Raw genomic sequence first — 23,298 nt, forward strand, 5'->3', positions numbered from 1 at the left:
GGGACGGAAAAAGTCTGTAATAAGTCTTTGAGGGGGAGGGGGAGGAAGCATGGCAACCAAGGGGGGTAATAAAAGATTGTCCAAAAGTCTCAAAAATTTTCCAAACCTAGCAAGTGCTTGAATGTCAGTAGATGTAAAGCACAAGGCCGAGGCCTCCCAGCACGTCCTGGCGCCCCATTTTAGGAACAAGGGTTTCAAAAGGGACCTCCTAGGGGCTGCTAGTGCCGGGCAGCAGCACAGGAGATGCAGCCATGATTCGGAGTGGTATTTACACAGCCTGCATGCTCCCCCCTCGCTTGTTGGGGCCCATTTATTAAAGGCCGTCGAGCGCAGGCCTAGAAGTCGCATAAACATTATGTTCTTCCTAGCCACTTTGCTTAAGTTTTCCTGGCAGTATGCTTGTGGACGCCCAAGAAGATACGAAGAGTTCAAGGGGAGCAGAATGGTTGATGCCTTTAGAGCCTGCAGATCCATGGACTGAGAAATAAGTTTGACTTGCTTATTGATGGTGCTTTTCCAGGCCGAGTATGGAATGGTGACTGAGGGGAGAGATGACTCGTCAATCTCTAACACTCTTATGGCCTTTATAATCTGGGTGTTCCAGGGATTGCCGGGGCTAGACCGGATTCCTTTTAGCTGGAATTTAAGAGTGTTATCACCTGCTTTTAGGGTCCTAATGAAGTATTTCAGGGTATCGGCCTCGCAGTAAAGAGATTGTCTTTGTAGGCCCAGCTCCAGTCGTAGTCTTGCCCGCTGAATAAAACTTGGCAGATGGAAAAGTTTTTTATAGATGGAGATTTGGGCGAGCTCAAGACTAGAGGAGCACGCTCCAGGAAAGGCCTGGTGTCCATAAGTTAATGCAGGAAGTAGAGTGGCTTTAGCCACCTTCAGGATGGCTTCTGCAGAGGGGCTGCTCAGAGTTTGGTTCAGCCGGGTCAGGGAGTATGTAATTGCTCCTGCTCTCTTTTGCAGAGCGGCTAGGTGAGCTGTAGGCCTGGACGTCTTGTTGAACCAGACTCCCAAGTAATTATATTTTACTGTTGTATTAATCCTGGCGGGTCCGATGTTCCATGCCAGCCTTTTCTTGTTCTTACATCTGCCAAATACCAGTACCTTCGTCTTTGCCTGGTTGATTTTCAGGGCATTGGCGGAGTTATATGTATGAAGCATATTTAATGCCTGTTGGAGACCCGATTTTGCTTGGTCCATTATTACAATATCATCTGCATATTGTAATATGTGAAGAGGCTTTTTGGCGGGACCCAATTTTGGCGGGAGAAGATTACTATTCTCCAAGAATGTTCCGAGGTCGGCTGTGTAGAGATTGAACAGCAGTGGGGCGAGAACACAGCCTTGCTTTAGCCCGTCTTCGACGGCAATTCTTGAGGAAAGTGTCTTTGGGCTGGTTTTGATTCGCACCCACGTGTTCTTATGCAGAGAAATTAGTGCGCCTAGTAGGTCATGCGGGATCCCCCATTTGTTCAGCTTCCTCCACAAGATGTTCCGAGACACTTTGTCAAAAGCCGCGCTGTAGTCTATAAAGCAGCAATAGAGTGGAAGATGTTTTTTTTGTGCAGCTTTTTGACTCAGAGCGGCTAGAGTAATGATGTTGTCTATTGTGGAGGCCGATGCCCGGAACCCAGTTTGGTAGTATGATAGTATATTATTTTCTTCGACCCATTTTTCCAGCAACCGAAGGAGACATCGAGCGTATGCCTTTGCCTCCAGGTCTAATAAGGCAATGAGGCGGTAGTTAGCCGGTGACGCAGGGTCACCTTTCTTGAATATGGGGCATAGAGTCGAACCTAACCAAGAGTCTGGGAGCTGGCCTGTCGCGAAAACGTTGTTAAATAGGGGAGTCAGAAGGTCAGCCCACTCTTCCGGGGCGCATTTAAATATCCCAGCTGGTAGACCGTTGGGCCCTGGAGCTCCGTCTTTTTTCATGGCTCGCAGATACTTGGTGACCTCGGCTGCAGTGGTCAGTTCGAAGGTTTCTATTTGAGTGGAAGCAGCACGATCTCTTAGTTCTATCTCCGCGGTGTCGCCAGAGTCGCTGCGATATAGATCGGACACGTACAGGGCTCAGGCTTCTTCACAGACTGCATTTCCTCTCGTCTTGTTGGTGGAGCGGAGTTTGTTCATATAGTTCCAAAACTGGGACTGACTTGTGCTCTTGAGAAGGGCAAAGATTTTTACCCACTCAGACTGTTCTTTGAGTCTCTTGGTCTCCCATAAGGATTTCTTGTAGGTCGTCCGCAGCAGTGCCACCTTTTTGGCGGAGTGCACAGTTCCAATCAGATTGTGCAGTCGGACGGCCTTCCTGAGGGTCTTTCTTTGGAAGGCTAGCAGTGGTTCATGGGTTTGCTTCGGGTGTGGCCCGAATGTTCTATGATGGAGCGCGGGCCCTGCCAGGAGATCCTGTAGCTTAGCGATGGAGTTATCCCACCGGTGGTGTGATTCTATCGGGGCAATGTGACTGAAGTTACGCGTTTCGCCCTTGAGCCAGGTTCCCACCTTGGCGGATCCCTGTGAGTCCCATTTGATTCTCCTAACCATAGTGTGCAATTCAGCTCGCGTTGAATGCCCCACCTCTGCCGTTTCGAGGGCGACTTGCACTTGCAGGTCCAGTGTGGCCACTATGGGGTTATGGTCACTCCCCAAACGGTAGGGAATTTCCATCCTGGCCAGACGATTACCCAGAAGCGGGGAAAGAAAGATGTAATCAATGGTAGAGATTCTCCTAAATGTTGGCAAGAAATGAGCATCCGGGAGCAGTTCCATCGAGATTTGCTGGGCCGAGCGGAAATTATGGGTTGTTAGAAAAGTGATCATCGCTTCTTGCTCTTTGTTTTTCCTAGCTAAGAGGCCGTTGGATGCGAGGTCTTTGATGTTGAAGTCTCCTAGTAGCAGTACCTCCATGGATGCAAATTCCGCTAGAAGGTCTTCCAGTTGTTTTATCATCAGGTCCGTTGCAGATGAATTTGCGGTTTTTGCTGTATTATGATAAATGTTAATTAGGAGGATAGAGCGTGCCCTGCCTGAAAAAGACAGACCGGTAATCAGAACCGTCTGCCCTGCCGTCAGGTTCCGAGTGATAGGTGTGGCCGTTAACTTGCACCTGTGGCTGATGAAAATGGAGAGGCCCCCTGAGGGTCTTCCATAAGAGTTGACTTTAGCGGCCGGTTGAAAAAGTTCATGATAGCCAAGGAGAGGTGATGGGGATAGAGACCAGGTCTCCTGAAAGCAGATTATGTCGCTTTTGTTCAGGAATTCAACGGCTGATTTTGAAGCTAGGGTTGACTTTAGCCCGCTCGTGTTCCAAGCTGTGATAGTTAGTTTGGAATCGGGCCAGTTGGTGTTCTTATTAGGAGGATCGCTGTTGCGGGGCAAAGTTGATTGATGACTCTGGGACTGAGTCTCCGTAGCGCATGTCGTTGACATGGGGGACAGGGCAATTCAATTTACAGCTTATCGTACGTTGGTTTTTATAGCATGCAATGTTTAGGAGATTGTCCGCTTTCGACGCTTCTGGAAGCCAGGCATGGGTTGCGCCCCGGGACCCCTTCAGTACGCTGGTAAGCTGTTTCGCGGGGGCCTGTGGGAGAAGGACGTGGGGGTATTTTTGTTGTGTGGGGACCCACGTTTCAATGCCCCAGTTTTCAAATTGGTTGGCTTCCTTAAAAATTGCATTCCTAATGGATTCCTGGGACCACGTTGTAATGGTGGCCTCTAAGTCCCCTCTCCCTGGTATTGTGGAGAACTTGACTGACGTAAGGTCTAAGAAGGTGACCCCGGCCAGTGCTGGAATGCAGTTGAACAGGCGGAGGAGATTGCGTCTGTTAAGAATATCATGTGGGCCCTTGTGCTCGTAGTGTGGATAAAATACTAGTTCGGCTCTCTTTTCCGGGCTCCTGGCTGTACCGGGTAAAGGAGCTATTGCCGACTGAAGTTGGAAGCGAGCTTCAGGTGGGTAAATAGACCTCCCCGATTGGCTTGTCATACCCGAGGCCTGTGGCACTTGAGGCAAAAAGTACCTTTGCGGCTGTAGGTGGAGGTCACAGCATGCTTTAATTAAGTCTTCTAATTGATGGGGCGCACTGCGGTCTGTGGCAATGCCCACTGTTGGGCTGTGAAGAACCGTGTTCGTGATTTCTGCCATTCTCTGGGGTTGAGGTGGACTGTTCCGGTCTTCCATTATTGCGTCAGTGAGCTGTGCATGGTTGTTCTGATTCCCAGCACTGTAGTCTTTGGTACTTGTTCCTATAGATTTGTTTGGCAGTAATACATTTACTGTAGTTGAGGTGTGCACTTCTGAGGCGCTTGTGATCCCGGAGCTCCCCGGGGTTGATGACCCATGCTGTTCGCTGGTGCCCATTGAGCCAGCGGGGGACTTACTTTTCTTGTTGTGTTTTATTTCAGGTTTTACAGGTGGGTTGAAAATGGGGAAGTAGGGGAGACCCCTTGATTTATTAACTGGTAGACTGGGTGCCACTAACCCTTCATGCCCGATCTTCTTTTCAATAAGCGTTGTTTTTTAGATTGTTTTTTTAGTTTTTTTCTTTCCTGCCTTGACAGTGAGGTTTTCGTTGGAGGCTTAGGAACGCTGTGAATCAGGTCCGTGTGGGTACTGTTGGGGCGGTCGGATCGCGTGGTTGAAACTTGCGTCAATGTGGTTTCGGTAAGATCCAAACCCGCTGAGAGCGTGCCGGGGCTGGTCCTTAATGAAAGGCTGGCCGAACTTTTAATAACTTGGTCGGCACATGGGGGTGTATTTTTTCTCACAGGGCATGGGCCAGCTGGTGCGGCGGAGTGTAAAGGGTCTACAAGGATAGGTGAAGTTTGAAACTCTTGCATGAGCGTAGGCTGAGATGTTCCTTGTCTGCTGCTGTGGCACTCTACGCTGTTCAGGATTGCGCCCATGATTTCAGGGAGGCACGAGAGTTTGTTGATTATTGGGCTGCAGGGACAGGAACTCCGATTGCCCATTGTCCCCGCCAGGTCTTCGAGGGTGCGTATCCTGGAGCCCAGGTCCAACAATGTTGATGCCAAAGTTTGCATTAGATCGATCTGCAGCTCCATTTTCTGCGACTGCCATAGCGTAGCCTTGGCAATCGTGTCTTGTTTGGCATGGAGGGATGTCAGTGAGACCGAAATGGAGTTTATGGGGTCTGGCAGAGTGAACACGGATGATTCCTGGTCCTCTGGAGGGTTTCTGAAGAAGTTTGAGGAGGGACTGAAGCCTGGTGAGTGGGCGAGTGATTCCTCAATTCTACTTTCTAAGAAGGCCAGGAATCGGTTGGATAGTTTGTGAGATAATGAGAGGCCTTCGTTTTTACGGCTCTTGTCTGAAGGTAGGGAGACATTCCGGCTAGTGGAAGGGGCCCCTGAGCATACAATTGGACTGGGTTGTAGTTGAGCCTTCAATGTTAAGTCTGCAATATAACAATTGTCAGTATGTTTAGATGGTGAAAACGGGGCACTGCCATGGACTTGGGCTTCGACTTCTAGCTTAGCCGCGTTGTTTAAAATCGTGATGTCTGTAGATTATGAGCTGAGGGCTGGTAAGGCTGTGTTTCCAGGTGCTGCAGAGAAGGCGGACAGTGAAAGAAGAGGGCTGTCATGAGTCGTGACAGCAACCTCCTGGGAGAGGATGAGCAGCTGATGTGTCTTGTGAAATGACTCGTGGATTGTCTCGTGTGTGGTGGGAGGTCCGGGTGAGGGTAGAGAGGGTTTCTCCGGGGTTGAGTTTTTAACGTAGGCAGGTCCGAGGGAGCAGAGGTTATCCATCTCGGTGTCCGCTTTTAAGTCTGTATCCTGCTGAGATGATTGGATAGAGGAAAAGACCTTTTGGACAGGGGTTTTAGTAAAGAAGTCGCTAATCCGAGGTTGCAATTGCGCTTGCGATGATAGGCCGCCTGTATTTGACGTCTCGTCTTTGGGTGGGGGCGACTCTTGCTGGACCCCTCCAGGGGAGGCGGAGCGGAGGGTAGTACCTTTCCTCCGTGGGAGTCTTCTGAGTTGCTTGCGGTCTTCCATGGTAGGCCCCCCGAGGTGTTGATTGGCGGTTTAACAGGGGGGGTAAAGGAGACTGCACTCCTCCTAACCTATCAAGAGAGGTAAGTGCACAGAGGTTTAGGAAGAGAGCCAGAGAATAGGAACCAGGGCAGGGCTTCACACCTGTTAACTGGTGGCCCCCCTCGTCCCCCCTCAGGCTTGGTGACTTAGTAGTGGCTTGGCGGCGGCTAGGTGATGGTGTGGCGACTTCCCTTGACACCAGGTCTTGCCCTTCCGGTTCGTCCTGCGGGTTTGTTCAGTGGGCGTTAGGCGTTAGGCTTGAAGCTTTGCTCCCTTTGGGCTGCTGGAGAGCGAGAAACAGGTGAGCAGAATGAGTGATGGAGCGTCGGGTAGGGGTTAGGCGGTAGCGTGATGACGGGTACTAGAGGGTGGTAGAAGGGTGGTAAGAGGGTGGTAGCAGGGTGGACTGGTAAGTGGCACACCTCAGCTCACCTCACCTCACCTCACCTCAGCTCACCTCTGCTGTCGAAGCCCGCATGCACCACGCACCTGCCTGGGCTCCCAGCAGTGCTCTGCTCTGTGTTCTCAATGTGCACGGGATACCACACCTCCTCCTCCTCCGCCTTGTGCCTACCTTACGCCTTCAATGCTCCTTCAAGTGCTCCTTCAAGTGCTCCTCACCTCAGAGTCCTTTATGGTCTTCTGTGGTCTTTGAGATCCCTTGATCCTGTGAGCAGCTCTGCGCTGTGCTTACTTGCAGATAAGGCCAGGACCTGGCGCTGGACTGTGCCGAGGAAAGGAATAGTTATGGATGGATTTAGGCTTGTCTTGTATAATTATGAATTTACTAAGGTTTCATCACATACACTTTTTTATATTTCTACTACCAGTCTGATACCATACACTGCCCAAAGATAAATTCACTGTTAAATTAAGCCCAACAGTGCCCTATCTCTACTGATATATATATTTTTTTATGCAAATTTCAGGCAAAATGGAAGGAGAACAAAAAGTGTCATTTGAAATTGTCCTTGAAGAGACCAATCAAGAAAACATTGAACCAAATGACATTGAATTCATGGATGAATCACAGGACCATGAACTACTACAATGTGTACAGTCTGTAGATTTCCTCCATCAAAATGAGGACATTTCAGACACTCAAATGTTGCAAGTTATGTTCACTCAAAATAAGGACATTTCGGACACTCAAATTTTGGAAGTTATGTTCACTGAAAATGACGACATTTCGGACAGTCAAATGTTAGACGTTCTATTAAATTTTGAAAAACAATCACAAAAATAAAAAAAAATAAAAAAACGATATAAACATACAATATTTGAAAAGTCTATCATTCTTTTTTCCTCATAGTACGCTCCCCGGACCGCTTCCCGGTGCGCATACTGGGCGCTCCCCACGCAAAAAAAACGAAAAAAAATTTATTATTTTTTTTGCCCCGCGGGGCCCTTTTAAAGCCTCCACATCAAACCTAGGGGGTCAGGGAGGATCTACTATGCCCCCTTATGGTCATTTCCCCCTTTGTTTTGGCCTCCTCTTGTCTCTCGATCCTACCGAGAGACAAGATGGCGGCCGCTCCGGACTGTTTAGAATGTTGACAGACACCGGAGAGCCAATCAGCTTCGCTTCGCGAAGTTCCGTTTCGCGTCAAGTACGCGAACCGGGGTGCTAACCGGGGCGCGCTTACAGATATATATATTTTTGTGAACGTTAATTTATCAAAATCCACTGGAGCACATATATTGAGACCTAGCAAAGGCAAATCGGGCAAACAATATCTACAATTTTGCCAAGTTTCGTGGAAATCCATTCAGCCGTTCGAGCTAAAAGTGAGTCCAACCGCCCTGTGGAAAATTGCATGGGAAAAACGCGTTTTGGGACCCCCCTTTTTTCTCGGCCCCCCCTTGACGAAACCCCCCCAAATTTTCAGGGGCTGCTCAGAAACAAAATGTTCCATTTTCCTGAAAATTTCAGCCAATTCCGTCCTCAAACGCCAAAGTTATTCGACATAGAATTTTCAAAAATCCCATAGAGAAAAAATCCTAACTATATATACCTACTGGCGACCGCCAGTAGGTAATATATATATATATATATATATTACAAACTCGCTCAAAACTGGAGGGCGCTTCCACAGAATCCTGAACGCCGCTGCAGCAAGGAACACGAGACCCAGAAGTTCAGGTGAGAAGATTCTTTAATCGGCATCTTCGTCAAACATAACATTTCGACCTCCGAAAGGCCTTGGTCACATGACACACAGAGAGCGCGATCAGAATTTAAAGTGCTAGTGCTGCAAATCCACAACATTTCATTGGACACCGCTTAGTCTTCAAAAATGGTATCGAAGACAGACTGAAACACCATTGTAAATCACAGGATAATCCCAAATGAATATCATTAATTTGCCAAAGTGACTTGTGCGTTTTCATTGTGAAACATAAATGTCCATATCCTGAAATAATTTTAAGATATAATGAACTGTTACTTGGAATCGCAAAAATGCATTTAACTGGATAATCCACATTGCAATAAAAACCCCAAAGACAGAAATCACTGTTGATACACTTGCTATGATTAATTTCACATGAATCAATTAACACATTGATTACTGTATAAATACAATAAGACAAGTGAAAAAATTAATTAATCAACTGTTCAAAAATATAAGGACAAGTGTACCCCAAAAAGATCACATACGCAGTGTCCAACTACTCGTGTGCAAATTTAAATAACGAAACAGTGAATGTGTGAACATATATATCAAAAATTATATATATGTGTGTATTAAAATTGATTTCACAGTTATTACATAGGCGGATCCCAACCTATGCAAAGATGTTATTTGTTAGCTTTCCTTCCAGAACCAAATGTTTACACAGGCCAGCTAGAATCTTCAATGCTGCCTACAGAGCATTTATATATCACAAGTGCATCAAATCTATAAGGGAGATAACATTTTGACCAACAATCAGGCACACTAAGATGTTTACAGAAATAAAGTGTTAGATCAAACATCACTGCTTCTGTGTGTCATTAGTTTTTAAAGACACGTGTACAGATCTTCAGTCGAATCTAATCCCCAAGGGGATTTGCTGTTCAACTCAATGATGTATTTAGTCTCTAGCGCTCTGAGGATGCCCTCTCTATCTCCACCTCTTCTCAGTGGACCTACTGCATCAATTGCAAAGTACCTAAGGAGTGCACTGTTGTTGTTGTGACTCTCCTTAAAGTGCCTAGCAACCGGGTACGTGGCATCGTTCGTGTTGATGGCTCTGATGTGCTGGAGCACCCTCTTGTGGACCTGCAGTTTGGTGCTCCCCACATATCGCAGGCCACATGGGCACTCCAGCACATATACCACGTACTCACTTTTGCAAGTTAGCTGCTTTAAGATTTTACGGGGCGTGTCTGAGAACGGAATGGTGTATTCAGTTTTGCTCACACCATGCAAACAAGCTTTGCAGCTAGAGCATTTCCTGAAGCCCTTACTCCCTGACAGCCAATTTTTCGGCAATATCACCTCAGGACTGGATTTTACTAATGCATCCTGTAAAGAATGTGCCTTCCTGTAAGTGATAGCAGGTTTCCTCGGCATATGTTCTCCAATCACCGGATCAAATCTTATAAGATCCCAGTGTTTGTTGACAATTTTTCTTAAGGCCCCATGCTGCCTATTGTAGGTCCAAATTAATCTGGTGGGTTGTTTATCGACACCGATGGTAGGTTTCAGGGTTTTCTTGTGAATAAGGGCAGTATCTCTGGATATAGCATTTGCTTTGATTATAGCAGCATTAATAATGCTATCACTATATCCCCTGGCCAGGAACCTGTGCTTACTAGCCTCTTGAACCAGTTTGCATTGATTTTCTGTACTGCAAACTCGCCTGATTCTGAGCAATTCCCCGTAGGGGATGCTCCTAATCAGGTGGGGAGGATGATGACTCTTAGCATGCAGTACAGTATTGCCTGCAGTAGGCTTCCTGTACATAGTTGTTTCCAACTGACCATCGTTCACTTCAATTGTGACATCAAGAAAGTGGGCTTTGCTGTGACTTACTTCCGAGGTAAAAGCCAAATTGTAGTTGTTACAATTCAGTTTCTCGATGAACTGGATAGCTTCTGTCTCTGTTCCCTGCCAAATTAAAAAAACATCATCGATGTATCTATACCATCGTATGATATTTTTCATGCAGACATCATGGTGTTCACCAAAGAGGACCTGTCTCTCCCAGTAGCCCATGTGCAGACAGGCATAACTGGGAGAAAAACAGGCCCCCATGGCGACACCCCTCACTTGTTGGTAATGTTGTTTGTGGAACATAAAGTAATTATTGTAAAGACAGAAACTAATCATGGAAACAAGCATTTTGTTATGTTCTGACAGTTCAATCGGTCTTTGCCCCAGATAAAATTGAACCGCCCATATTCCATTCACATGAACTATGCTGGTATATAGTGATGTAACATCTAATGTTACCAGCAAATATTCAGAACTCCATTCCACCTCTTTGATCTTTCTTAAGAAGTCACTCGAGTCCTGAATGTAGGATGGAAGCCCACAGACGTATTCCTGAAGGAAGAAATCTACGTAAATTGTAGTCTTTTCTAACAAACCCCCGCAAGCTGATATAATGGGTCTCCCCGGAGGCTTGATGGCGTCTTTGTGGACTTTGGGGATCAGGTACAGGACTGGGGTGACCTGGTGGTCGTTTTTCAAGAATTTCAGCTCATCCATGCTGATAAGACCTGATGAACGCCATCCCATCAGCATGGAATAAAACTCAAACTGAGCTTTCCTGACCACCCCCACATCACAGTGTTTGTAGCAATTATCATCATTTAGTTGCTGGAGTGCTTCCTCCAGATATAAACTCCTTGGCCACAACACCACATTCCCGCCCTTGTGTGATTGGCGGACAATCATATTGCCATCTTTCTGGATTTTCCTCACGAGGTCAGAGTATATTTGGTTCTGCCTGTTTTTATACTTGTTGGTTTTAAGTGTTTTAACATGTAGATCTTTAATCTCCTTGATAGCAGCCTCGTGGAAAATGTCAATGTTGTCAAAGGCCATAAGAGGTGTGAAAGTTGACCGTGGTTTGAATTTGGATTGGCAGGATAGGTTGGTGATGGGAATGTCTTGTGTGCTTTGTGAGATTGTTTGTTCTAACCTCAATGCCTCCAAACCTTGTAACAGAGGTGCATCATTGACTGATAATCCCATTCCAACTGTCGTACTGTTGTGTCTCTCATGCCCCTTACGTGACTTGCTGCCAGAAAAATGTTTCCTTAGTTTCAACTTGCGTACGAATTTAAACAGGTCTATACGTGTCCTTGCATAGTTGAAATCACTCGGTGGGCAGAACGAAAGGCCCATCGACAGAATGCGCAAATCAGAATCTGATAATTTTGTAGGGGTAAGATTTAGTACAGAGAGACCGTTATCCCCAGCTATTGCGTCACCCATTACTTTTTGTTGTTCCATCCTTTCTTTTGTTTTTTCCATTTTGGTTTGGCGCCTTGTGTTGGCTTTTCTTCGCTCTCTGCGCCTGTGGTTGAGGTTTTTGCTTTTGATTGAGGCTTGACCCTGGGACGTAGAGTGTCGCGTCTGTCCTGCCGAACACAGTCCAGTTCCTGTGCCAGGGTAAGTCGGGTAAACCCCAACTGAGATCTATTCGCACCAGCCTCAGATTCTGAACCACTATCCATGTTTGAACTTAATTCAGCATTCGACGAGCTCTGAGATAGTCTGGAGGAAATGGTAAGGTGGTTATCGGAGGTCACTTGAGACAGGTTGGGTTTTGCTGCTTTGATTGCATCGTATTTTCGCGCAAACGTGAAAATGCGCCCCTGTAGATAATCATTTTTGTCTCTTTGAAACTTGTATTGTTTCCTCTTGATGATAATATCTTCCTCCTTTTGAACACGCAACATCATTTCCTCTCTTAGTTTGGTGCACTCCGTTATTAAGTCCGCACCCAATCTATCTATCTCCTCATTGAGTTCGTCAATTAATGCTTGGATTTTTTTGCGGTCAGATTCTGCATATCGAATCAAAATATCCACAAGTTTGCGGGAGGAATCCAGGTTACACTCGGCCCACTCCCTTACCATTTCCGGGTCTGGTTGTTCGTAGCTGGTAGCCAACATAATTCTCAACCCCCGTGGGATTCGGTTAACTTCCAAGTATCGACTCAACGAGCGATGCTCCCACCACTTAGACTGCTCACGTTTTGTGAGCTTCTCCAACAATTAAAATTTGTCACGAACAGTTGAACCTGCGCTTGCAGTCGGCTCTATGGAAGTAATTGCAACCGATTCCCCAGCCGGGGAATCGTTAAACACATTGAGGGCAGTCACCTCCCTCCCTCTCCTTGCGCCAGTTGACATGGTGCCTTCAACTAATACAAGCGCGTGTTCGCCTACTCACTTGCAGGGCGATCACAGATGTCAAATGATAGAATCGCCGAACACGAACTAAACTCCTCAACCGGTCTTTCCTCAGCACGCCGAACTGCAACGGGCAACGGTCTCGGTCTAGGACAGCAGTCCCACCGCTCCCAGCCCGATTTCAGTATCCAGCGTTCCTTCAAGGGTCCAGGGGCACGAACAGTTTCTCCCCAACGGGAGCACAAACAACCTCCGGGTCACCAAAGGTTACAGCTTCCTGCCGTTCAGCCGCTTTCAGGAGGAGGGGTCTCGTAACGCCGGAGAAGCATCCAACCGGCTAACCAATATTACAAACTCGCTCAAAACTGGAGGGCGCTTCCACAGAATCCTGAACGCCGCTGCAGCAAGGAACACGAGACCCAGAAGTTCAGGTGAGAAGATTCTTTAATCGTCACCTTCGTCAAACATAACGTTTCGGCCTCCGAAAGGCCTTGGTCACATGACACACAGAGAGCGCGATCAGAATTTAAAGTGATAGTGCTGTAAATCCACAACATTTCATTAGACACCGCTTAGTCTTCAAAAATGCTATCGAAGACAGACTGAAACACCATTGTAAATCACAGGATAATCCCAAATGATTATCATTAATTTGCCAAAGTGACTTGTGCGTTTTCATTGTGAAACATAAATGTCCATATCCTGAAATGATTTTAAGATATAATGAACTGTTACTTGGAATCGCAAAAATGCATTTAACTGGGGGTCTTTCTCTCTTCTTCTGCGCCGCTGGTATCCAGAGATTGGGCTCCTGGTGAGAGAATGCTGAGATTGTGCATATATATATATATATATATACTGAAAAAACCATAGGTTATAGACCATATATAGTTAGGAATTTGCATTTACAAAACCTTGAAAATTCACTGAAAAAACCATAGGTTAGAGACCATATATAGTTAGCTGGACATTTTATTGACATAAAACCAATGAAATTCCATATATAGTTAGTTGCACTAACTATATATCGCGCACCCGCAATCCACTGCTGATCATGTCACATATTACATCATTCATGACATGGTCAGTGACATCATTGATGACATCTCAAATGACATCACTGATGACATCTCAAATGACATCACTGATGACATCACTGATGACATCTCATTTGACATGACTGATCACATCACTGATGACATCATTCATGTGATAATACGATGAACCTCTTCAGACTCTAATATAACCTTAGATACACTCAGTGTAAACAGACACTCACAGACTGTCACTCATCCATGGAGTTACACACACACCTAGTCAGTCATGCAAAGAATCAATCACACCTCCATTTTCTCAACTATACAGTTATACACACCTTACTTATTCAAACATATACTAACACATATTTACTCTCTTATACAATCCCGGATACAAGTTCACAATGATCCATACAGCCACTCACACATTCAGTGGCTCTTATGCAGTTATTTATATATGTCAACTCTCAAATGTACTGTGTTTTACATATGTACTTACTTTGACATGTAGCACTGAGATATCCATTCACTCACCAATACACTCATGCACACAGTCAACCGCCCATACAGCTGTTTCCACATGCACTTTTGAACCCATACATCTAGTGAATCAACTGCTCACACATCTATGCACACCGTCATACACCTCCCAGCCACCCACACACACACTCAGTCTCCCATACAAATACTTGGGCAACCAATCAATAACCCATATAGTTACTCATATAGCTACTGATCAACACATGCAGCAGTTTACAGAACAACAGATATAATGATGCACAAATTAAGACAGTTTAGTCACTAACCCATGCACTCAGTGAGACACATTTAATCACTCACTCATACAGTCAGTCATGCACCTACTAAATCCTTCATCCAGACACTTATAAATCCACTCATTCTTCAATATGTAAGACATATTTTAACTTTACAGAAACATACAGTCACTGGATGTTGTCATCAGTGATGTCATCAGTGATGTCCTTTGAGATGTCATCAGTGATGTCATCAGTGATGCCATTTGAGATGTCATCAGTGATGTCATCAGTGATGTCACTGACCATGTCATGAATGATGTAATATGTGACATGATCAGCAGTGGATTGCGGGTGCGCGATATATAGTTAGTGCAACTAACTATATATGGAATTTCATTGGTTTTATGTCAATAAAATGTCCAGCTAACTATATATGGTCTCTAACCTATGGTTTTTTCAGTGAATTTTCAAGGTTTTGTAAATGCAAATTCCTAACTATATATGGTCTATAACCTATGGTTTTTTCAGTGAATTTCATTGGTTTTTTAAAAGCTAATATCTATAGCTCTAAAATATATTCTTTATTACGTAGCGTATCACGTAGCCACGTGAGACGCCTCATGACGCGTCGCATAACCGTGACGTATCGGCTCTGCAGCGCAAACAAAACCCGTAACGTAAGCGCGCTTACAGATATATATATATTTTTTTTAACCTTAATTAGACAAAATCCACACGTGCACATATCTTGAGGCCTTGCAAAGGCACATCAAACAAACAGTCCCTACAATTTTGCCAAGTTTGCTGGAAATCTATTCCCTTAATTTTTTTTTTACTGTTTCTCTTGGTTTTACCCTTGTTACGCTTACCGGGACGCTACCCGGTACGCGAACCGGACGCTCCAAAAACACAAGATGGTGGACTCCCGTTACGCTGCCGGTTAGCTGCCAGGTTAGCGTACCGGGAAGCGCCTCTACCGCAAATTATTATATTTTTTTTTTGCCCCGCGGGGGACTTTAATATCCCCCTCATCAATCCTAGGGGGTCAGGAGGGGTTTACCTTGCCCCCTTTCCTTCATTTCCCCCTTCGTTTTTCACCACATCTTGTCTCTCGAACCTACCGAGAGACAAGATGGCGGCCGCTCCGGACTGTTTAGAATGTTGACAGACACCGGAGAGCCAATCATCTTCGCTTCGCGAAGTTCCGTGACGCGTCCGGTACGCGAACCGGGGCGCTAACCGGAGCGCTGTCACAGATATATATATTTTTTTAAACGTTAATTTCTCAAAATCCACTTGGGCACATATATTGAGACATAGCAAAGGCACGTCGGGCAAACCATATCTACAATTTTGCCAAGTTTCATGTAAATCCATTCAGCCGTTCGAGCTAAAAGTGAGTCCAACCGCCCTATGGAAAAATGAATGGGAAAAACGCGTTTTGGGACCCCCCTTTTTTCTCGGCCCCGCCTTGACGAAACCCCCCCAAAGTTTCAGGGGCTGCTCAGAAACAAAATGTGCCATTTTCCTGAAAATTTCAGCCAATTCCGTCCACAAACGCCAAAGTTATTAGACATAGAATTTTCAGAAATCCCATAGAGAAAAAATCCTAACTATATATACCTACTGGCTATCGCCAGTAGGTAATATATATATATATATATATATACACTAGCAGCCCGTCCCGACGTTGTCCGGGTATGAAATAGAATGTGTGTCATGTGTATATTTGGCAAGGGCAATTTATTTTAAAATCTCGCGGTAGACAAAAATTTTTTGTTTCATTAGAATCGGGACGGAGAAGGCCCAGATGCAGCCCTGGTTGATGTTAGCAGGCGCGTGTAATGTCGTTGAATGAGAGAGTTATCAGCCGCGGGTAAATCCGTTGAATGAGAGAGTTGAGTGACAGCGAGTAGGAGAGGCTGCAGTAATTGTCCCAGCAAACTCGCTCATTTGCGTGTTCCCCCGCTTGAGGCCCAGATGCAGGCCTGTTTAATGTTAGCAGGCGCGTGTTCCCCCTCTTGAGGCCCAGCGGCAGCCCTGGTTGATGTTATCAGGCGCGTGTAATTAGTGTACTGATCCGCCGCCTGAGCCCAGCTAGAGCCCTGGTTGATGGTAGCAGGCGCGTGTAATTTCGTTGAATGAGAGAGTTCAGTAACAGCGCGCAGGAGAGGCTGCAGTAACGTTACTTACCACGCCTCCAGCTGAACTCGTTTGTCGCGCCCAAGCACACGACCACAGCAGACGATCTTCTGATTAATGTACGACCCACATGGCATGAAGGGCGGAACGTAGCACACGCCCCCAGCGTTTCTCACGCCCCCAGCGTGCCCCAGCGTGCAATTGCATTCACATGGCATGAAGCCTGGACACATGCCCCCAGCATTTCTCACGCCCCCAGCGTGTCACGTCCACAGCGTGCCCCTTGATGCTGCGCAGCAACGTAATTGGTGCTTGTATGTACGACTCACATGGCATCAAGGGCGGACACACGCCCCCAGCGTTTGTTACGCCCCCACGTTTGTCACGGCCCCAGCACACGCCCACAGCCCACGATATGATGGCCGTTCAACACGCCCCCGCGTTAGTCACGCCCCCAGCCCACGCCCACAGCACAACGCAGACACACCCACAATGGACTACTTTGCTGGCACGGTTCTTTTACCTTTGAAATGTATTTGGTGGCCGTCTGCATAGCCTATGTCCTTCTGCTGCAACTGCCCTTTCCAATGCTGTATTGGGTGTTGTGATTGGTGTTGTGGTTACTGAGATTACCCGCCTCAAAGGTTTGGGCTCTCTCTTTATAATATTAGTATGGATATATATATCAATCACGTTGGTACCTTCTTTTGGTCTATGCATCTCTTATGCAAAAATGTTCCCCAACTTCACGTCCAAAGGTTTTCCTGAATAAACGGATAAGACTAACGCAGATTTCCTTTGTTTGCCACTATTGTGTAGCGTAAACAAGCCAAATGCATTATGAATTTAATATGCATAAAGTAGTCAGCAGTTGTTCAAATTGATTCAAATATAGTTATATATATTTGTGTTTTATTGTACAGGAAAGTACCTGAGCGTGGCATAGCATGCCCAGACCTATCAGCAAAACGCTAATATACATTTTTAAAGTAAACTTAAGTGTCTATGAGAATCATTAACGAATGATAACAACATTAATTAATAAAACATTTAATCTGCTGCCCAATTTACTCCCAGGCATGCCTCTCACTATGCATGCACACAGGCACACATAGAGGGATACACCTTATCTTGCACATACATGAGAACACGCTTCACCATGCACGCACATCGGACCACCTCACACCTGCACGTGCTTGCACAACTCACACACTACACTCACAGGCAGGCACACCATGAACGCACACAGGCACACCACTCACCTTCAGTCACAGGAACCTATTGCAAACGCAAGTAACCATTAGTGCAGCGACAAAAAAGTGTGACCGGCAGCTGACATTACAAGGGAGATCAGCGACCTTCATAATAGTATGACATGCACTGCAGTGGCTCCGGGGAAGACTCTAGGGTTTCTGCTTTGCTGTGCTGTACCAGTACAGGGCCAAGTGGGCCACGAGGCTACGTCAGGGAATTAGGAGGTAGCAGCTGTACAGCCGGGCGCGTGCCCCGTTGCACAGAAACACTAGCCCCAGGCAGCACCCCAGGCAGCACCTCTGGTTAAACATCAAGCGTGGCGGCAGTGTGAAGGAGGCTCCCAGGCAGGGCAGCAGTTCAGCTGCCAGTTTGTGGTGACTCTCCACAGGAGGGTCCAGTACTGTGCTCACTCGGCAGATCCGCGGGGCCTTGTAATGCGCTCAACACAGTCTCTGCATGGAGAAGTGAGAGCTTCTCACTGCAGTTCATATCAACAGGCCTGAGTCCCGCGCATCTTCGGAAGAGAGAAGTGTCATGACGCACAAAGTCTTTAAGCCCCCTGTGGCTCATTCAGGCGGAAGAGAATGGGCAGACAGAGGTTGCCTGTCCCTTTTGCAGGACATTTGGCACACAGCTGAATTTGTTTAATTATATTAAACTGCACTCAACCCACCACATGGGTTTGATGCATACAGTGGGCGACAACAATTGACCATGCACGGGTTTTATGGATAATACAGTTGAAGTAAATAAAATAAGAACCTGCAAATAGTACTGCAAGTGGTGGTAGTCATGTTAGATGAAGGTAACCTCTTTTCAGCCAGTGGAACAGGAATACAAACTGCAGCACCAATATGTTTGAACTCTGCAGCCATGCTAGGTGAGGGAGCAACGCTCACAAGCCAATAAGAGTGCAAAGAGCACTCTTCTTTTATGCAGGTATACACAGTCTGCATAATTAAATGTTGTACTCAAGGTAAGCACCATGTGGGCAGAGTTCTTCTAGAAGCTGTTTTTCTAGTGTTGCCATGAGATCTGGCGAGTGATGACTGTTATGCTGTGACTCCAGACCTAAAATGGAATGTCTTCATACAAACCTGGAGAAATGTTTAATATTGTGATGCATTATGATTCCCAGGACATGTTGAATATAACATGAAAATGAAATGAAGCATTTTGCGGAAGAAACATAGCTGTGGTCAATTTGGGGCACCAACCATAGTCCTGGTGCATACATAAATCAGTGTGGTAGCTGTACCATAGGGCCGTAAGCTGAAGGTTACTGATAAGCCCTTAACACCTTTGGGGCTTCTTGTGTTCCTGTTCATAAGGAACAGGATGCAGCATTCCTTTTTAGGTCTCGACTATTCTATCCCGCAGGGATAAATAGATGAGAGTATAGTGGTTGAAACAAACTCTTTGACCAAGCGGATTCCAAGCGGATTCCTCCCAATGCATGTGATCTATTGAAGCGTGACGCTTCGCCAGTGTGCGCTTGCCCTCACTAACACCCCATATGCTGGTTCCCTCCCACTCGCTCGCTCCCCTGCACCCCCACCCATCCGCCTCGCACACCAGCAGAGCTCCTTCCCTCCCACTCGCTTGCTCCCCCACCCCCCCGCCTCCCGCTCCCCCCAGTCTGTGCCTCGCATATTGTACTTTCACTTTAACTAAGAGTTGCAGTTCCCTCCTTATACGCACAATGTTTGTTAAATGGATGGTTCATTGCATGGTCCCGGTCTTCCTGCAGCAAGGTCGACAACCCATTATTTAGTGTTTGATGTGCAAAAAATGCAGACAGCGCGGCTTGGTAGCAATTACATTCGAATGGTAGTATGATGAAGTGTTAGAAGGAAACAGACAAGAGGTGCCACTGTGGCACAAGGCCGACAGAGCCATCCTCCTTGGTTCCAGTTTCCCCTCCGCGGAGTATTTGTTTATGGTTACGTCTCAATACTTCCATCCCCCATAAGCATGTCCTTTCTACGGTTAGATCTTTAACACTGTGTTGTTAAAAGTACCGTTATTTTGTCTAGCGAATGGGTAAACGCCTGTTAAATGAACTACACAAAAATCGAGCCATTCAAAATTTAACAATCATTCCAAATTTAACAAAAAATGTAAAGGGATTTATTTTGTAACATAGACACGGATATGGTTTCATTTAGGATTTCGTTTAGGATTTACTGCGACAGTTTTAACATCACGTTTTATTACCTTGTGCTCGCTCTTTGGATGGTTTGAATTGTTTTGCTTTCAGCTTTTATTGCTATTTGTGTTATATTGTTAACACCTTCAATGAAAACACTCTTGCTTCCTTCGGCATATAATGCATTATTTCTCGCACATACCCTCGGCGTCTCTGGTGTGTTCACACCTGGAAGCCTACACATTGTAGCATAGATCACCATTTATAAAGGGCCTTTGAGGGAGTGCGGGTGAAGTCACAGATCTGCATTTGAAATACAGTTTGCTCACACCAGCATCTTTTGCGTTCTACAGCACTGCCTTGTGAAATCTGCAGATGTTTGGGGAATGGGAACTCGGCCCATGAATGCAGACCTTTCTTACTTTTCTAATGCCCGCTTGTTCGTGTGCTCCATTAGTCCATTGCGAGACCCATAAAAAGCTAGCTGTTCGCAGCAGCTATCACGCGACGCAGTGCTCGGAAAATGGAGGATTGTTTATGAATCTCCGACCCGGATGTTAGGCACGTGCAATGGGCCTTTTCTGTGAATTAGGAGCGGCATAGGATATGAAACACTCAGCAACACCACATCATCACTCGGGCCAAGAATGCATCACTCAACACCACCACAGGATAACAGCACCACCACAGGATCACTCAGCACCACCACAGCATCACTCAGCACCACCACAGCATCACTCAGCACCACCACAGCATCACTGTGCACCACCACAGCATCACTGTGCACCACCACAGCGTCACTCTGCACCACCACAACATCACTCTGCACCACCACAGCATCACTCAGCACCACCACAGTATCACTCAGCAACACCACATCATCACTAAGGGCCAAGAATGCATCACTCAGCACTACCACAGCATTACTCGGCACCACCACAGCATCACTCAGCACCACCACAGCACCACCACAGCATCACTCAGCACCACCACAGCATCACTCAGCACCACCACATCACCACTCAGCGCCCCCACAGCATCACTCAGTGCCACCACGGCATCACTCAGCGCCACCACAGCATCACTCAGCACCACCACAGCATCACTCAGCGCGACCACAGCATCACTCAGCACCACCACAGCATCACTCAGCACTACCACAGCATCACTCAGCACTACCACAGCATCACTTGCTTAATCTACACAACGGCCCCAACAACGCTAGGATGCCTGGCTTCACCATGGGGGTGCCCAGGAGTGGGCACTTCACAGGGAAAAGCCAGGAAGGGTTCCTCAGCGGTATTAGTACAAGCGCCGAGATACCTCCGGGTAGACGTGCGCTATACAAGTACCTCTACATTTACATTTGCATTTACTCAGCAAAACCACAGTATCACTTAGCACCACCACAGTATCACTCAGCAACACCACATCATCACTAAGGGCTAATATTGCATCACTCAGCAGCACCACAGCATCACTCAGCAGCACCACAGCATCACTCAGCAGCACCACAGCATCACTCAGCACCACCACAGTATCACTCAGCAACACCACATCATCACTCAGGGCCAAGAATGCATCCCTCAGCACCACCACAGCGTCACTCAGCACCACCACAGCGTCACCCAGCGCAACCACAGGATCACTCAGCGCAACCACAGCATCACTCAGAGCAACCACAGCATCACTCAGAGCAACCACAGCATCACTCAGCGCACCCACAACATCATTCAGCGCAACAACAGCATCACTCAGCATCACCACAGCATCACTGGTACAAATATGTTCTCTCAATGTTTCAAGCTTTATTACAAATCACAAAAAGATGTTAATATTTCACTTCTGTTCTTGTATTTTCGTCACAATAAAATACACTGAAAATAATCTTCACAAAAGTTATTTACAAAAGTTTAAGCTGTTGCCATTATAAATTACAATAACTTTTATTTAAGTATTAATTATTTCAAAAAAATAAAAGCCATTGTTATTTGTAATAGCAAGACATGTAAGTCACGTAAATACAACATGTATTGTATTACAAATTCTGTAGGTGTCACATTTGCGAAAGTTATAACTATTGGCATTGTAAATGACAAAGCTATTAACCCCTTCGCTGCGGTGGTTATTCCGCCGCTGCGCTAAGCGGGAGGAGGGGCCGCGCGGCGGTCCCGTGCTCGTGACGGAACCGCTCCGTCACGGCCCTCGGGTGAGCTGTGCTTGTGACGGAACGGTTCCGTCACGGACCCGCCCGCCGATTAGAACGTCAGCGCAGGTGCAGAATTTGCGCCGCGCAGGCGCGGCGAGCGGGCCGTGACGGAACCGTTCCGTCACCAGCACAGCCCACCCGAGGCTCGTGACGGAACGGTTCCGTCACAAGCATGGGAGGGGTTCATTTAGCTATTTTCAAAACCAACACAAATAAAAAATTTGTCATTTACAATACCAATAGCTCAAACTTTCCTAATACGAGACCTATTGCATTGCAAATGCTTGTTTAGAATTATGTCTGTATTCATACATGTACATGCGCATTATTCGGCTTTCATGACATTAATTCAGGTGTGGCATTTGCAAACACCCTCACTTTACTCCCACTTTTCCTATTGTGCTGAACGTGTTAGATTGTATTGATTGGCTCATTCTGCATTTGTTGCACGTCACTGGTGGACCAGTTATTTCAAATCACCATTTAGCACTACTGGCTGATTTGGGTTGTAGGAGTTCTAGCATTTCTGTATGGCTTCACATTGTCCAGTATTCATGCATTCTGAATTCACTTTCCGTGGCCACAACATTTGTGACAGTATGTACATTCTGAGAGGGTATGTACATCTGGATCAGGATTGTGGGAGTCCATATTATGATGATAAGAAGAATATATGGGACAGGAGAGGGTATGTGTGAGGGACATGGGGTAGCCCAGTGTGAGTAATGGCGGGTCCAAGGCTTAATTATCCCACTGTTTTAAATAACTTAGAGACATTTGTCTGTGTGGAACCTCAAGAGCATCACTGCAGTTGAACCCCCATCACCCTTGTCAGGTCAGCTGTTGGAAGCATGCATGATGTTGATGTCTCTATTGATTCCCTGGTTCTTCTTTACTTAGGTGTGTTTGTATTGGCTGTATTACGATTGGGGAATTATTGGTCTTGCTATATCTAAAGCAATGGTTACAATCAAGTTTACTACACTTTTGCTCAAGCTTGCCAATGGCTGAAGGTCGGGCTTTAACTTGCTCAACAGTATTTGTGAACATTAAAGCAAGGCCTGGTGGCTTTGCCAATGTTTGTTTATTGTGTCCCGTTTCCATTGTTGTTTGAGTGTGTTATATTTGTCTTATCTGTTCTTCGTGTTTTTATTTAATGCATGTTTGTCATGTGTGTTTGTCTGTTGTTTTTGTCTCTGTAAGAGGGGAACTGTTGCATTTTGTCTAGTGCAACATTTATGGGAGGTCAATCAGTACTATCTTTGTGTTGGTTGGTCTTCCGGTGAGCACTGGTGGAGGAGCTGGTCTGAAGGCTTTGCATA

The 23,298-nt window shown here is 46.2% G+C and overlaps 1 protein-coding gene across 2 annotated transcripts in view; it reads left to right on the top strand.

The window, feature by feature from the left end:
* The window catches only part of OMA1 (OMA1 zinc metallopeptidase), a 797,057-nt gene that overhangs the window by 550,732 nt on the left and 223,027 nt on the right, over positions 1–23,298 (top strand). The window lies entirely within an intron of this gene.

This window comes from Lissotriton helveticus, chromosome 1_2 (genome assembly GCF_964261635.1).
Source record: "Lissotriton helveticus chromosome 1_2, aLisHel1.1, whole genome shotgun sequence".
Lineage (NCBI taxonomy): Eukaryota > Metazoa > Chordata > Amphibia > Caudata > Salamandridae > Lissotriton > Lissotriton helveticus.